At 58.8% G+C, this 16,234-nt stretch overlaps 1 protein-coding gene across 1 annotated transcript in view; it reads right to left on the bottom strand.

Moving 5' to 3' along the window:
- Window positions 1–16,234, bottom strand: part of THOC7 (THO complex subunit 7) — a 1,450,279-nt gene that overhangs the window by 557,140 nt on the left and 876,905 nt on the right. The window lies entirely within an intron of this gene.

Below are 16,234 nucleotides of genomic sequence, written 5' to 3'. Positions count from 1 at the left end.
CCACCCCCAGCCACCAGGGGCAGCCTCCACCAGGCCCCCACTCACGTCTCCCACCACCCCCACCCCCCAGCCACCAGGGGCAGCCTCCACCAGGCCCCCACTCATGTCTCCCACCACCCCCACCCCCCAGCAGTGCAGGGGCAGCCTCCACCAGGCCCCCACCCATGTCTCCCACCACCCCCACCCCGCAGCAGCGCAGGGGCAGCCCCCACCAGGCCCCCACTCATGTCCCCTATCACCTCCACCCCCCCAGTCACCAGGGGCAGCCCCCACCAGGCCCCCACTCATGTCTCCCACCACCCCCAAACCCCAGCAGTGCAGGGTCACCCTCCACCAGGCCCCCACTCATGTCACCCACCACCCCCACCCCCCAGCCACCAGGGGCACCCTCCACCAGGCCCCCACTCATGTCTCCCACCACCCCACCCCCCAGCCACCAGGGGCAGCCTCCACCAGGCCCCCACTCATGTCTCCCTGCACCCCCATACCCCAGCCACCAGGCAGCCTCCACCAGGCCCCCACTCATGTCTCCCACCACCCCCACCCCCCAGCAGTGCAGGGGCAGCCTCCACCAGGCCCCCACCCATGTCTCCCACCACCCCCACCCCCCAGCCACCAGGGGCAGCCTCCACCAGGCCCCCACTCATGTCTCCCACCACCCCCACCCCCCAGCAGTGCAGGGGCAGCAGGCAGTCAGGCAGCAGCAGGTGGGAGTGCTCGGGCTCTGGGGGGCAGTAGTTCGGCCTTCCGGGCAGGAGCGTGGTATTCCGTGTGCGTACGCGTGGCCAGCTTGGTAGGGAGTGATTTTGCACGTGAAAATCCTGCACGTCAGCGTGAAAACTGAGGAAAGGCCCTCAGCGCGTAAGCGCGTCTGTGACGTGACCCGCACAGGTGTTTCCCACACAGCACGTGATGACAGAGCACACGTGGAAAGACTGCACGTCAGAGTGTAATTGCGTGTGATTGGTGGAAATGGCCCTACACGCAGAAGTGACAAAGCGTGTGATTGGTGGAAATGGCCCTACACGCAGAAGTGACAAAGCGTGTGATTGGTGGAAATGGCCCTACACGCAGAAGTGACAAAGCGTGTAATTGGTGGAAATGGCCCTACACGCAGAAGTGACAAAGCATGGAATAGGTGGAAATGGCCCTAGCGCGTACACGCCGCGTAAGTGACGCTGGACGTGTGGGCCTGTATAAAAGGTACGTGTAGAACACGTTTTCCTTGTACGTGCTTTTCGTGGAGAGCGAGTGGGTGAATTCTGTACTTCTTGTCGTTTCACACGCGATTTACTTCACGGCGTTTCAAGTTCGTATTCCCTGTTACCTCTGACAGCTTTTTCTCTTTTTTCTCTTTTACTGGTTTACCTGGGCCTGTTCCCTCAAACAGTGTTCCCTTCTACTGTTGTCCTGTCTCCTCAGACAGCGGACAAATCTTCTTTTGGCGGGGGTGTTGCCAACCAAACGTGCTCCTTTTACACGCTCGTTTACCAGGCAGACGGTGAGTCACGCACGTATCTAACATCTGTGCTTGCCCCGTGTGTAGCCTACCCCTTCAGAGGTAATTCTAGGCTGCGTGTGACACGCATACGTTCATTCTTGTGTTACTGGGTGCCACAGCGTAGTGCAGGTTTTTCTTTCTGCACACGTGGTCTAGGAGGGGTTGCGTGCACGTCATCTCCCTTTTTTGGGCCTCCTGTGCGTTGCGTGACCCGTCATCTTTCCCCAGGGGTTACATTCAGCCTTGCTAGAGCACTAGGGTACAATTACCATCTGGTACCCAACCCCTTTGACCCCCAATTGCCCAGGACAATAGTCTACATCCACTCCCATACGCACATTAACATCAGTGCCATGGCTGGGAGGCGAGGATTCCGTAAGGGTGGCAAAGGTGGAAGAGCCACAAGTGGTGGCCGTGGTGGATCCGGTAGGGGACGTGGTCGTAACTTGCAAGGTGAGCCTGTCCCCCCATGTGTGGAGGACCAGTCACGGGCACCCACAATCCCCCCCTCTTCCCCCCTCCCATTGAGGCGGATGTGGCTGACAACATCCATGCTCAGCCCTTGTTGGACCAGCCCATTGTGGCACCAGACCTGGCTGACTCCATGGCTGACTTCCAGGTCAGCAGGGCTACGACACGTGCGCTGGTGCACGTTGATGCCATCATGCCACGTGGATCTGGGGCAGCAAGGTCATCTGCTGCACCAAGGAGGCAGGGCGGAGAGGCTGCAGGGGCAGCTGCGGCTCCATCCACCCCAGCCCTCACACACCCAGCCAGGACAGTGTCGGTCCTAGTCCATGCTGCTGACATTCCCCCTGACACCATCACACTAGAGCCAATGCCTGCACCAACTCCCATGCTGAGTGTGCAATCCCACACTCCTGATACAGAGTCCACCAGGGCTCCTGCCCCTAGTGTCCAGAGCGGCGCAGGACACTCAGGATCACCACCACCTTCCAAGCGGAAGAGGAAGAGTGCTCGTCCGGCACAGGCTGATGCCCCAGACACGGCTACACAGTCCGGCCCGTCCAGGAAGCCCAGCTTCACGGATGACGAACTGAATACACTTGTCGAGTATGTGTCCGGACATGACAATGAGATGGTCATTGTTGCAGGATCCAAGACCACACCTGCACAACGCCAAGCACACTGGCATACCGTTGCGGACATCGTAAGTGCCCTTGGAATCGTGAGGCGCACAGCCAATGATTGCTATAAGCGCTGGAATGACCTAAAGCGCAGGGCAAAGAGTAAGCTGGCCTCAAGTCATGCCGCAACTCTAGTGACTGGAGGTGGGTCTCCAGTAGTAGACATGGAACTCACTCCACATGAGTCAGTCGCTGGGACCTACGTCACGGAGGAACAGATCCAAGGCGTGGGAGATCTGGCTGATTACGAGGCATTGTCCGGTGAGTGCACATGCATGTGTGTGTCATCCATGTGCATGGTGTGTGTGTGAGGGCTTCTGTTCGGGTGCCAGGTGAGAGTGTGTGCGCCTGAGTCGTATGGGTCAGCCATGTGCTTCATGCAATCCTTCCTGCGCAGCTGCATTTGGCCATAGCAGTATCCCTTCTGCCAACAGTAGACATCTAGCACAACTGCACGCCAGTTGCCCTTGAAGTGTCACCTTGACACAACATATTTGCTTCTTTTTCACTGTTCATTCAGTCAGTTTGTTTGCATTCCACCACTTTCACTAGGCATGTCGCTGTCCACTAGTCACATGTCTGACATGGGTATGGTAAAGTGGAGTGACTTTGTTACCTGGATATCATTTGTACACACATGTCCCTGTGCAATTTGACCATTTCAGACTGGCAGCTCCAGGTGAAAAATCTGACCTGTTAGAATTAGAAAAGCAATTACATGCGGGAACTGGACTGAATGAATAGGTGCTGCCCTCCTCTCCATCTTCACTCAATAGCAATGGTACATGCCATCTGTGTGATGGCATGTGTGTTTCACCTACCAATCACAGGCCAATGTGTGATGCCACTGCCAGGCAGCATGCAGAAAATGTGTTCATCTTCCATCTTGGTGTCATCAGTGTGTGCCATTTGCCTGCACTTCATACGCAGTGAGGGTGCATGCATGGGAGGGTTTTAGTCATGTGGGACATGTGTCAATCAAGTACTGGTTCTCTTGCTTCTCAGCCCTCAATGTGTGCCATGGTGCTAATGCCTGTTTCCATTTCTTTGTTTTCATGTCTTTGCAGGGGAAGACGCACCTGATACTGCTGGGGTTGTGGAGATGGTGCAGACCCAGGAGGTGCCCCAGGGCCGACCAACCACCAGTGAGGGACGTGGTGTGGTGGTGGGGGAGAACCCACAAGTGCTGCAGGTCGTGCTCTCAAGGGGTGTCTCTGGCTGCACCTCCCCCGAGCTGTACTCAGGTGTTGATTCGGATGAGACCTACGTGCCGTCGCAGGTGAGTGTTCCAGGGAGGGATTCTGTTCTGTCTCACCCACCTGCACCAGGGTCAGTACCCTCCATGGGGATGTCAGTGTTGGCAGCTACGCCTTCGGTGGTTACGGATGCAGGGTCAAACTCCGCGACATCTGATCCTGTTCCTGGGCCAGCAGATCAGAGGGGGAATGCAGTCCTGCAGCCTCAGGCAGTGCCGGCACAGCAAGGCGCAGTTCGCCTTGCCCCAGACAGGTGTGGTGCCCGCCGACGTGGTGGCCGTACGCCACCCGGCAATACCGCATGGGAGCAATCCATTTACGGTATGGCTACCCAACAGGCTGCATCATCCGAGATGATGGCTCAGGCCATGGATAGGGTGGCCACTTCCATTGTCCCCCCAGAAAGGCTGATGGAGCGACTAGAGCAGGCAACCGACTCCATCTGCCAGTCACACAGGGAGGACATGTTGGGGTCCAACAGGGACAGGCGGGCGGCACTGGCGACTCTGCAGGAGGCCATCTCCATTGAGTCCCAGGGCCACAGGGAAGCCCTGAGGCAGGAGCTCCTTCACCTCAGGACGACTCTTGTTGAGCTTGAGGCTTCAACACACCAAAGGACAGAACAGCAGCTGGAGCGTCTCACCCGTACGCTCTCAGCTGAGATGCAGGCAACGAGGGCGGAGGTCCGGGCATCCCGTGAGTTGTTGCATGGGGACCTCCGCACACTCATCCTCCAGAACCAGACCTACCACACCCGCATGCTTGCAGCCATGGAGGAGCAGACTAGGGCCTTGCGTGGGCTGCCTCCCATAGTGCAACCACCTCCGGATGCAGCTGCACAGGGTGATAATAGCGACAGCAGTGATACTCCCACAATAGGGTAGCCGTGTGGGCCATGAGCCCATGGAGGTGTTTTATCTTCCCAGGATCCACGCAGGTGGGTTCTGGTGTGCATCCTGTCCTCGGACCTCCTGGGTGGCCTCCCCAACCCCCCCGGGCCCATCAATGGCCATTTTTGATTGTTTCTTATTTTTATTTTGATTTCTTTTATTCCCAATTTTTTTGGGACGATCTGTTGGCTTCCGTGGTTCCTGTGGGCATACGCTGCATTGTGGCTGGGCACATGCAGGCTTGTAATGTATTTGGTTCAGATGCTTGGGTTTGAGTCACACACACCCCTCCTGCTTCCCGTTTCCATGGGCTTGCAAAGGGTGTGCCCAAGTGACAGTGAATTACACAGTGACGTTGGACTCCCATGAGCTGTGTGGCCAGTCTGTAGTCAATACTGTGTATACATTCATAGTGCATATTGCTGTTGTGTTGTACACTGCATGTTGCATTGATGTGTAACTCTTCTTCTGTGTCTACCTCCCAATTTGCAGGTCCCTTCCACATGTCCACACAAGGACCTCTAGTCTGGAGATGGGGACCAGGTTGGCAGCAGTGCACCTACAACTCAACACTGCACAGTTGGTAGTGGTGGGAGTGCAGGCATTTCCAGGTGGTGAGACTACTAATATGTAACATTTGTGATGTCATGTTAATGGTACTACGTGCTCAAGTATGTTGTTGGTCCGGCATTGCTGTGAGCATTTCAGGTGTTGCAGGTTTCTAATAGTGCCACTGTACATAGTGAGACTGATGTCATGTTGTGGGGATCACTTTGTTTACCTGCAATTAGCATGACATGGCACGGTGTGTCGTGTGGCAGTGCTGGGGTTGGGTTGGCTGACATGGCACTGTCCTCTTGTTGCATTTTGCAAGTGGGTATTCATTTTAGCTGCTTCAATGTGTAACTTCACAAAACTGCATTGGTGGTGTCTGTGTGGGTAGGGATGCACACATTGTGACACTTCCAGGTGAACAATCTCAGGCTGACATGGTATTCCCGGTTCATTCTCCAGACATTCAGGATCAGTGTCAGGTTGAGTCATCATTGATTGTCAGATGGAATGTGCCAGGGCAGTGTGCACTCCACAGGGGTGTGATTTCTATGTGAAGTAATTAGCCACTAGCTGTGTACGGGCTGCCTCCCCCCGTGCCCTTTCCCCTCCCATGCGCAGCGGCTGTGCATGTGGTTGGGGATGTGGGGCCACCACCATGTCCACGGCCAGGCCCCGGCGTGTTGCAACGTTGTGCAGGACACATGCTGCCACTATGATCCTGCACACTACTGGGGGAGCGTATAACAGCTGCCCGCCAGAACGGTCAAGGGAGCGAAAGCGTGACTTTAGCACTCCGAATGTGCGCTCCACTATGCCCCTGGTTGTAATGTGGGCTGTGTTATATCTTACCTGGGGTGGCGTGGTGGGGTTCCGAATTGGCGTCATCATGTGGGGGCTGAGAGGGTAGGCACTGTCCCCTGTGGAGGTGGTGATTGGTATCATTGGTGGGGTTGTGACCTTGCTCAGTATCCAACATGCATGCATGTGCAGTGGCATACATACTCACCAAGCAGCCATGTATCGCCATGCCGCCCAGCTTCTAGGTCCCGGCTTAGGGTGGACATTCGGTAAATGAAGCTGTCGTGGGTGGAGCCGGGATAGTTGGCATATACTGAGGTGATGATTCCCTTGGCATTACATGCTACCTGCACGTTGATGGAATGCCAGTGCTTGCGGTTCCTATAGATGTGCTCAGATGCCCTGGGGGGACGTAGAGCCACATGGGTGCAGTCGATGGCACCTAGCACTTTGGGGAATCGTGCCACAGCGTAAAAATCCAGGGCGGCAGCATGCCTTTCTGCAGGTGTTCTGGGCAGGTATATGTGCCTGCGGACTGATGGGCGTGCAGTCATGATGTTCAAGACCTGGTGTAGGCAGCGTGACTGGGTGGCCTGTGACACCCCACCCACTATGGCACTTGTCCGCTGAAATGATCCAGTGGCTAAGAAGTGCAGTACATTGAGGACCTTCTCCAGGGGGCTGAGTGCTTGGGAGCACAGGGTGGGTGATGTGAGGTCATCCTCCCACTCACTCACCAGGTCCAGTATGATGTGTGGTGGAAACCTGTACCTCCCATACACCTGGTCATCAGGCATCCCGAAAAGGCTGGTTCTGGGTGTGAATATTCTGGCCCTGACTATCCTCCTCCTCCTTTGGTAGCCCACTGCCACTGCTGCTAGGAACGGTATGTTCATCCTGGCGTCTGAGCTTGTTATTGTTAAAGTCCGCAATTTTATGCTTTGCGCGTGTTCTAGGCGAGCGTGTGACCCGCGCACCCCTGGAATCCAGTTCCCAGTCCAATAGCGTGTGGAAATTCACACGCACCACGGGATACAGCGTGTGACCCGCGCACCCCTGGAATCCAGTTCCCAGTCCAATAGCGTGTGGAAATTCACACGCACCACGGGATACAGCGTGTGACCCGCGCACCCCTGGAATCCAGTTCCCAGTCCAATAGCGTGTGGAAATTCACACGCACCACGGGATACAGGTTCGCTGACGTACTTGCGTGTGTAAGTGGCCGCGCACCCATTAAATACACGTACATAGGCCAATCGCGTGTACGCGCACTTTTGTCCAATTACACGCGATGACACTCTGACGTGCAGTATCTCCACGTGTGCCCCGTCATCACGTGCTGAGTGGGGAACACCCGTGCGGGTCACGTCACAGACGCGCTTACGCGCTGAGGGACTCTGGTCCAATAGAATCGCGTATGCGTGCTGACGCGCTTACGCGCTAAGGGCCTTTCCTCGGATTTCACGCTGACGTGCAGGATTTTCACGTGCCAAATCACTCCGTATCAAGCTGGCCACGCGAAAACACACGGAAGACCACGCTCCTGCCCAGAAGGCCGAGTTACTGCCCCCCAGTGCCCCGAGCAGCCTCCCACGTGCCATCTGCTGCTGCCTGCCTGCCTGCCTGCCTGCTGCCACCGTGCCCTGCCATTTGGTGCCTGCACATCAGCCATCTGCAGGGGTCCAGTTGCTGTGTCCACCCCTGCTGGAACTGAAGACTCCCGACTGGGATTACATCGCTCCACAGCCCAGCCCCAGGACCCAGTTGCCCACCCACACCTGCCTCTGGGGTTGCCATGTCGGGCACTTCCACATCTGGCACCAGTGGCAACCCCAGGCCAGAGGGGCAGAGGGGCACCAGCTTCACTGTCACCGAAGTTGGTGTCCTGGTGGAGCATGTCCTGGGGCAGTATGATGCCCTCTTTGGATCGTCCCGCGCCAGCAAGGAAGGGCGGCAGAGGATCTGGGCCGACTGTGTGGTTGCCATCAACGCGGAGGGGGTGGCAACCCGCGACGTCCTGAAGATCAAGAAGCGCTGGGAGGACTTGAGGTCCAGGACCCTTGTGAAGGCCCGGCGCCTCGTGGAGGGGGGCCGGGGCCGCATGAGTTCCATCCAGATGAGGGTCCTGGAACGCGTACGCCCAGCGCTCCACGCCCAGATCCTTGAGAGGGAGGCCCGTCTGGAGTTGAGCGGTAAGTGTCCATGCATTACTGTGTGAGACAGGGCATGTTGCGGTGTGCTGGTTCTATGATACTTGCCTGTATGTGTGCCATAGGCCATGTATGCATGTATGTGTGCAGGGACATCATGGTAATGCATGTGCGACCAGTGATGTGTGATGCACATGGTTGTTGCATGTGTTGAAATGCCGCATGGGGAGCCCTATTCAGATTTTGAACATGAGAGCATGCCAGTCTCTGTACCTGGACATGGGTGGGGGTGAGGGATGGGTGCTGATGCCAGGTACATATATGGTAGCCATGTCTGTGTGCCTGACCTGCGTGTCTGTGACTTGTGCATGCCATGGATGCATGACACATGTGTGTGACAATGCAGAGATTCAGTAAAGCAGCCAAATTAGCCTTGTATCCGCTGTGTTTGGTGTGTTTGGGGCCAGATGGATGTGACTGAGGTGAAGTGTGTGCATGTGATGGGCATGAGCCATGATGCATGTGAGTTACATATCATTGAATGTTTCAAGAGTCCATTGGACATGCATGGAAATGTCCATGGCATGCACCATGCCTGTTACTGTGTGTGTTTTGCCTGGACTGACCCATGTGTTGTGGAGGGACATGATGGAAGTGTACTTTGACAGTGGTGCTCATCTGCTATTGCTTCCTGTCTAGGGGACCATTGTACAGTGCCCTGATGCTTGTGTTCTTTGTCTCCCTCTACGCAGCGGCTAGTGAAGAAGAGGGCGGAGACGGCGCTGTGGAGCAAGGCGGCGGGGATGCCCCCACGGCTGCAGCGGAAGGGGTGGGTGAGCCCCCACAGGGGCCTGCTACGGTGGGAGACGGTGAGGAGCCATCCAGGTTGGTGGTTTGCACAGAGGAGGAGGAGGCCGCCACTGGGGCACACATGGGGCCTGGTGGGGGCATCCCTGCTGGTGCAAGTGGTGCAGTCCAGGGCCAGGGGCAGGAGGCAGCACAGGTCACCGTGGAGGGGCCTGTGCATGTCGCTGTCCCTGACCCTGTGAGTGCACCACCATGCACCAGCAGGGATGCCCCGTCCCAGGCCTGTCCGCAGGTAGAGGGGATGTCCATGTCACCTGACTCCCCTCCACCTGCGGACGTGGGAACCCCTGGCCGTGCGGAGAAGGTCCTGATTGGGGTCGCGATGCGCACGGCTGTGATTCGTGATGCCGTGCGTGCTTCCCGGGAGGAGCACGCACGTCATCACGAAGTGCACCGTGCCGACGTGGCCCAATTGGGATCGGCCATGTTCGGGGGTTTCCTGCATGTGTTGGCCAATGTGGCGGCCCTCTCCTCCTCTGTGCAGGCTATCCACCAGTCGTTCTCCTTGCCGTCTTCCAGCCCAGATGCTACCAGGGCCCCCTGTGGACCTGCCCCGACCAATGCAGCCAGCTCGGTGGGGATCCCATCCCTGCCACAGTCGGGAGTCAGAGATCCAGCAGGGGTGGACACCAGAGCAACTGGACCCCAGCAGATGGAGGATGTGACGGCATCATCGGGCAGGGCACGTGCACGACGGCGTCGGTGGTTTCCATCAGCCTGGATGCCGTCGTGCTGGCACAGGCAGTTGCGTCGGAGGCAGCAGCAGGCTCAACGTGGGAGGCATCATGGCTCGGGGCCATCAACATCAGGGGTGCAGGCATCGGCCGGAGGGCAGGAGAACCCTGGAATGGGAGTGGCTTCCATGTGGGAGCGGTTGTGCCAGCGGATAGGTGCGGAGCGGCAGCGGGCAGAGGAGGAACGGCTCACGATGGTCAGGGCGGAGGACTCCATGCGGAGGGCGCTGAGGCGGGCTGAGTGCCTCGAGGGTCTTCGCAGGGAGTTTGAGCTTGACACTGCGTTATCCCTGCGGGACCTCGGGGCCAGGGAACATGCCCGCCTCCAAGCCATTGACCAGGAGTTCGATGATGCCCTGGCCCATGACAACAACCAGTGAGCCGTCCGAATAGCCCGCTGCCTTTGTATATAGTTGTATAGTTAGGGTTAGATTTCCTTTGTTTTTTTGAATTTTTTTTGGTTGCGATTGGACAATGCACCACTTTTTTGTATATAGTTCACTTTTTAGTTAGTAGTCATAGTTAGGTTTAATTTGGTAGGGCTCATGGACCCAGGATGATCTTCTTCATTGGCTTATTTTAATTTTTCAGATTATTTTCTTGGACATTCATCTTGTTTTGTTTGATTTGCTTTGTGTGTTTTCTTATTTCATTTCCATTCTACTTGCTGTTAAATACATATTATTTTTTTAATCTTCAATGTGTCGTATCATCTCATTGCTTTCAGGCATGTCATGTTGGGTGTTTTGTCATTCACTTGCAGCCATTGTGTGTGACAGACATGTGTTCAATTGCATTATTTAAATTGGGGGTGTAACATGTAATTGCCTTTGATATGTGGGTGGGTGTGATAGTTGGTTGGGCCTTTTGGCAGGGGAGGATGGGCATTACGGACATGATTGGGGAATGTTGGGACCCAGGTGCAGGGGGGCATGGATTGGACATGGGTGGGGCCTGCTGGCAGGTGCCCCACAGTGCTGGGGGGGGGTGGGGGTGGTGGGAGACATGAGTGGGGGCCTGGTGGAGGGTGACCCTGCACTGCTGGGGTGTGGGGGTGGTGGGTGACATGAGTGGGGGCCTGGTGGAGGGTGCCCCTGGTGGCTGGGGTTTGGGGGTGGTGGGAGACATGAGTGGGGGCCTGGTGGAGGGTGCCCCTGGTGGCTGGGGGGTGGGGGTGGTGGGAGACATGAGTGGGGGCCTGGTGGAGGGTGACCCTGCACTGCTGGGGTTTGGGGGTGGTGGGAGACATGAGTGGGGGCCTGGTGGAGGGTGCCCCTGGTGGCTGAAGGGGTGGGGGTGGTGGGTGACATGAGTGGGGGCCTGGTGGAGGGTGACCCTGCACTGCTGGGGTTTGGGGGTGGTGGGTGACATGAGTGGGGGCCTGGTGGAGGGTGACCCTGCACTGCTGGGGTGTGGGGGTGGTGGGTGACATGAGTGGGGGCCTGGTGGAGGGTGCCCCTGGTGGCTGGGGTTTGGGGGTGGTGGGAGACATGAGTGGGGGCCTGGTGGAGGGTGCCCCTGGTGGCTGGGGGGTGGGGGTGGTGGGAGACATGAGTGGGGGCCTGGTGGAGGGTGCCCCTGGTGGCTGGGGGGTGGGGGTGGTGGGTGACATGAGTGGGGGCCTGGTGGAGGGTGACCCTGCACTGCTGGGGTTTGGGGGTGGTGGGAGACATGAGTGGGGGCCTGGTGGAGGGTGCCCCTGGTGGCTGGGGGGTGGGGGTGGTGGGTGACATGAGTGGGGGCCTGGTGGAGGGTGCCCCTGGTGGCTTGGGGGTGGTGGGAGACATGAGTGGGGGCCTGGTGGAGGGTGACCCTGCACTGCTGGGGTGTGGTGGTGATGGGAGACATGAGTGGGGGCCTGGTGGAGGGTGCCCCTGGTGGCTGGGGGTGGGGTGGTGGGAGACATGAGTGGGGGCCTGGTGGAGGGTGACCCTGCACTGCTGGGGTTTGGGGGTGGTGGGAGACATGAGTGGGGGCCTGGTGGAGGGTGCCCCTGGTGGCTGGGGGGTGGGGGTGGTGGGTGACATGAGTGGGGGCCTGGTGGAGGCTAACCCTGGTGGCTGGGGGGTGGGGGTGGTGGTAGACATGAGTGGGGGCCTGGTGGAGGGTGCCCCTGGTGGCTGGGGTTTGGGGGTGGTGGGAGACATGAGTGGGGGCCTGGTGGAGGGTGCCCCTGGTGGCTGGGGGGTGGGGGTGGTGGGTGACATGAGTGGGGGCCTGGTGGAGGGTGACCCTGCACTGCTGGGGTTTGGGGGTGGTGGGAGACATGAGTGGGGGCCTGGTGGAGGGTGCCCCTGGTGGCTGGGGGGTGGGGGTGGTGGGTGACATGAGTGGGGGCCTGGTGGAGGGTGCCCCTGGTGGCTTGGGGGTGGTGGGAGACATGAGTGGGGGCCTGGTGGAGGGTGACCCTGCACTGCTGGGGTGTGGGGGTGATGGGAGACATGAGTGGGGGCCTGGTGGAGGGTGCCCCTGGTGGCTGGGGGGTGGGGGTGGTGGGAGACATGAGTGGGGGCCTGGTGGAGGGTGACCCTGCACTGCTGGGGTTTGGGGGTGGTGGGAGACATGAGTGGGGGCCTGGTGGAGGGTGCCCCTGGTGGCTGGGGGGTGGGGGTGGTGGGTGACATGAGTGGGGGCCTGGTGGAGGCTGACCCTGGTGGCTGGGGGTGGGGGTGGTGGTAGACATGAGTGGGGGCCTGGTGGAGGGTGCCCCTGGTGGCTGGGGTTTGGGGGTGGTGGGAGACATGAGTGGGGGCCTGGTGGAGGGTGCCCCTGGTGGCTGGGGGGTGGGGGTGGTGGGTGACATGAGTGGGGGCCTGGTGGAGGGTGACCCTGCACTGCTGGGGTTTGGGGGTGGTGGGAGACATGAGTGGGGGCCTGGTGGAGGGTGCCCCTGGTGGCTGGGGGGTGGGGGTGGTGGGTGACATGAGTGGGGGCCTGGTGGAGGGTGCCCCTGGTGGCTTGGGGGTGGTGGGAGACATGAGTGGGGGCCTGGTGGAGGGTGACCCTGCACTGCTGGGGTGTGGGGGTGATGGGAGACATGAGTGGGGGCCTGGTGGAGGGTGCCCCTGGTGGCTGGGGGGTGGGGGTGGTGGGAGACATGAGTGGGGGCCTGGTGGAGGGTGACCCTGCACTGCTGGGGTTTGGGGGTGGTGGGAGACATGAGTGGGGGCCTGGTGGAGGGTTCCCCTGGTGGCTGGGGGGTGGGGGTGGTGGGTGACATGAGTGGGGGCCTGGTGGAGGCTGACCCTGGTGGCTGGGGGGTGGGGGTGGTGGTAGACATGAGTGGGGGCCTGGTGGAGGGTGCCCCTGGGGGGTGGGGGTGGTGGGTGACATGAGTGGGGGCCTGGTGGAGGGTGACCCTGCACTGCTGGGGTGTGGGGGTGGTGGGTGACATGAGTGGGGGCCTGGTGGAGGGTGCTCCTGGTGGCTGGGGTTTGGGGGTGGTGGGAGACATGAGTGGGGGCCTGGTGGAGGGTGCCCCTGGTGGCTGGGGGGTGGGGGTGGTGGGAGACATGAGTGGGGGCCTGGTGGAGGATGACCCTGGTGGCTGGGGGGTGGGGGTGGTGGGAGACATGAGTTGGACATGGGTGGGGGCCTGCTGACAGGTGCCCCACAGTGCTGGGGGGTGGGGGTGGTGGGGGACATGAGTTGGACATGGGTGGGGGCCTGCTGGCAGGTGCCCCACAGTGCTGGGGGGTGGGGGTGCAAGGGGACATGAGTTGGTGTTCATTAGTTCAAGGAGACATGTGCCTTTGCTGGGGGGCATGCCCATGGTGGGTGGGCTGCCTGCAGGACATGACCAGGGATGCAGGGTAGTCCCCTGTGGTGTGGGCTGCCTGCAGGGGCCGTGGAGGGTGTACAGGGTACACCTGGGAGGACCCACACTGTCAAATCACATGTGGAACTTCCCGCGCACCCCTGATATACACGCGCCCAGGCTATTCGCGTGTGGAACTTCCCGCGCACCCCTGAAATACACGCGCCCAGGCTATTCGCGTGTGGAACTTCCCGCGCACCCCTGAAATACACGCGCCCAGGCTATTCGCGTGTGGAACTTCCCGCGCACCCCTGAAATACACGCGCCCAGGCTATTCGCGTGTGGAACTTCCCGCGCACCCCTGAAATACACGCGCCCAGGCTATTCGCGTGTGGAACTTCCCGCGCACCCCTGAAATACACGCGCCCAGGCTATTCGCGTGTGGAACTTCCCGCGCACCCCTGAAATACACGCGCCCAGGCTATTCGCGTGTGGAACTTCCCGCGCACCCCTGAAATACACGCGCCCAGGCTATTCGCGTGTGGAACTTCCCGCGCACCCCTGAAATACACGCGCCCAGGCTATTCGCGTGTGGAACTTCCCGCGCACCCCTGAAATACACGCGCCCAGGCTATTCGCGTGTGCAACTTCACGCGCACCCCTGGAATACACGTGCCCCCAGGCTATTCGCGTGTGGAACTTCCCGCACACCCCTGGATCTTCCCGCGCACCCCTGGAATACACGTAGCCCGCTCCCCCAGGCCCGATCGCGTGAGGAACTTCACGCGAACCCCTGTAATACACGTAGCCCGCTCCCCCAGGCCCGATCGCGTGAGGAACTTCACGCGAACCCCTGTAATACACGTAGCCCGCTCCCCCAGGCCTGATCGCGTGTGAAACTTCACGCGAACCCCTGATATACACGTAGCCCGCTCCCCCAGGCCCGATCGCGTGTGAAACTTCACGCGAACCCCTGTGATGCACGTACCCTGCTGAAATCGCGTGTTAGACTTCCCGTGCACCCCGGTATACACGCACACGTATTTTTTGTCAGCGGGTGTCCGTGTTTGTGGGTACCCCTTTGCACGTCATTTTTCCTGGAGGGCCACAGTATGGGACATTCATCATGGCAGTATATAGGTGCTATTTGTTGGCGCACCTTTTGGCGCACATTTCTTACAGCCGCAGAGACGCTACCGCCTGCTTTCTTGTGGCGGTCGTGTTTGTGCCTGTGCGCTGGTTTGAGCGTGCGCTTTTTTGCCCTATTCTATTCCATGAATACATGTTGTAGGCGAGCGTGTGGGCGTTCCGCGCACTTGTGCCCTGTACTTCCACCGTGACGCCCACGTTTTGGCAAGTTGTTCCCCATTCCGAGTGTGAAGCCCGTGTTCCGCCTACTTTTGTTGCGTGCGCCGCGCTATGTGCGAATTTCGCTGTGGCCTGTGCAATTTTCGCTGTGACCTGGCGCACGCTGTTAGATGGCCTGTGCGCCAACGTGCGCCGCGCACTTTTTTATCGCACATCCGCTGGTTTTCTCGCGCACGGCCTTCCATGAATCGACGTGCGCTGCTTTTCGTGCGATTTTCGCAATTGCACTGCGATTTTCGCTATTCCACTGCGAATCGCACGTTTTTGCCCACTTGCGCCGCGCTAATTATTCCATGAATCGGCCTCTTAATATGCCTCCAGGAGACTTGGCTGACTGACCTTCCCTCCATGAGGGGCTTCGAGGTCATCCTGGCACCAGCCAAACAAGGGCGTCTAGGAAGACCTTCATCGGGATTACTGATCGCCTGCAAAAAAGATTGCGGGATCAAATTGGAAGACACATTGATCAGTAACCAAATGATACTGATGGTTAAGGCGTCATGGACTCGACAGGTAACCGACAAACAGGGTAATTCATAGAATTTCGCAGAAAAGTGTCGCAAGCGGCTGGCGCAGAGTGTCCGCGAGCGATTGTCTGCGCCAGGCGCGTGCGCCAAAACCGATTTCCGCGCACAGGGTATTCATGGATTTTAGGCTCCCAAACCAGCCGTGGCGCAGAGTATCGCAGCGACCCTGCAGCAGCGCCAGTAACGCCCCCAAGAACGCCCTCGCGCAAGGAAAAGCCATCAAAATCGCTAAATCATCGCAAATGGCTGCGCTAACCCTGGACCAGTTTACAGGGCTGCCAAACAAGGAACGCAAAGCGGGTAACGTACATATCAGGGGTACGCGGGAAGTTTTACATGCGATTAGCCAGGGTACATGTATGACAGGGGTACGCGTGAAGTTAAACACGCGATTAGCCAGGGTACGTGTATTACAGGGGTACGCGGGAATTTTCACACGCGATTTGGCTGGGTACGTGTATGACAGGGGTACGCGTGAAGTTTTACACGCGATTAGCCAGGGTACGTGTATTACAGGGGTGCGCGGGAATAATCACATGCGATTTGGCTGGGTACGTGTATTACAGGGGTGCGCGCGAATTATCACACGCGATTTGGCTGGGTACGTGTATTACAGGGGTGCGCGGGAATAATCACACGCGATTAGGCTGGGTGGGTCCTCACAGGTGTTCCCTGTACACCCT

This window comes from Ambystoma mexicanum, chromosome 2p (assembly GCF_040938575.1).
Source record: "Ambystoma mexicanum isolate Mex_15411 chromosome 2p, UKY_AmexF1_1, whole genome shotgun sequence".
NCBI lineage: Eukaryota > Metazoa > Chordata > Amphibia > Caudata > Ambystomatidae > Ambystoma > Ambystoma mexicanum.
The sequence above is the reverse complement of the archived record's forward strand: the minus strand, read 5'-3'. Positions and strand labels throughout refer to the sequence as shown.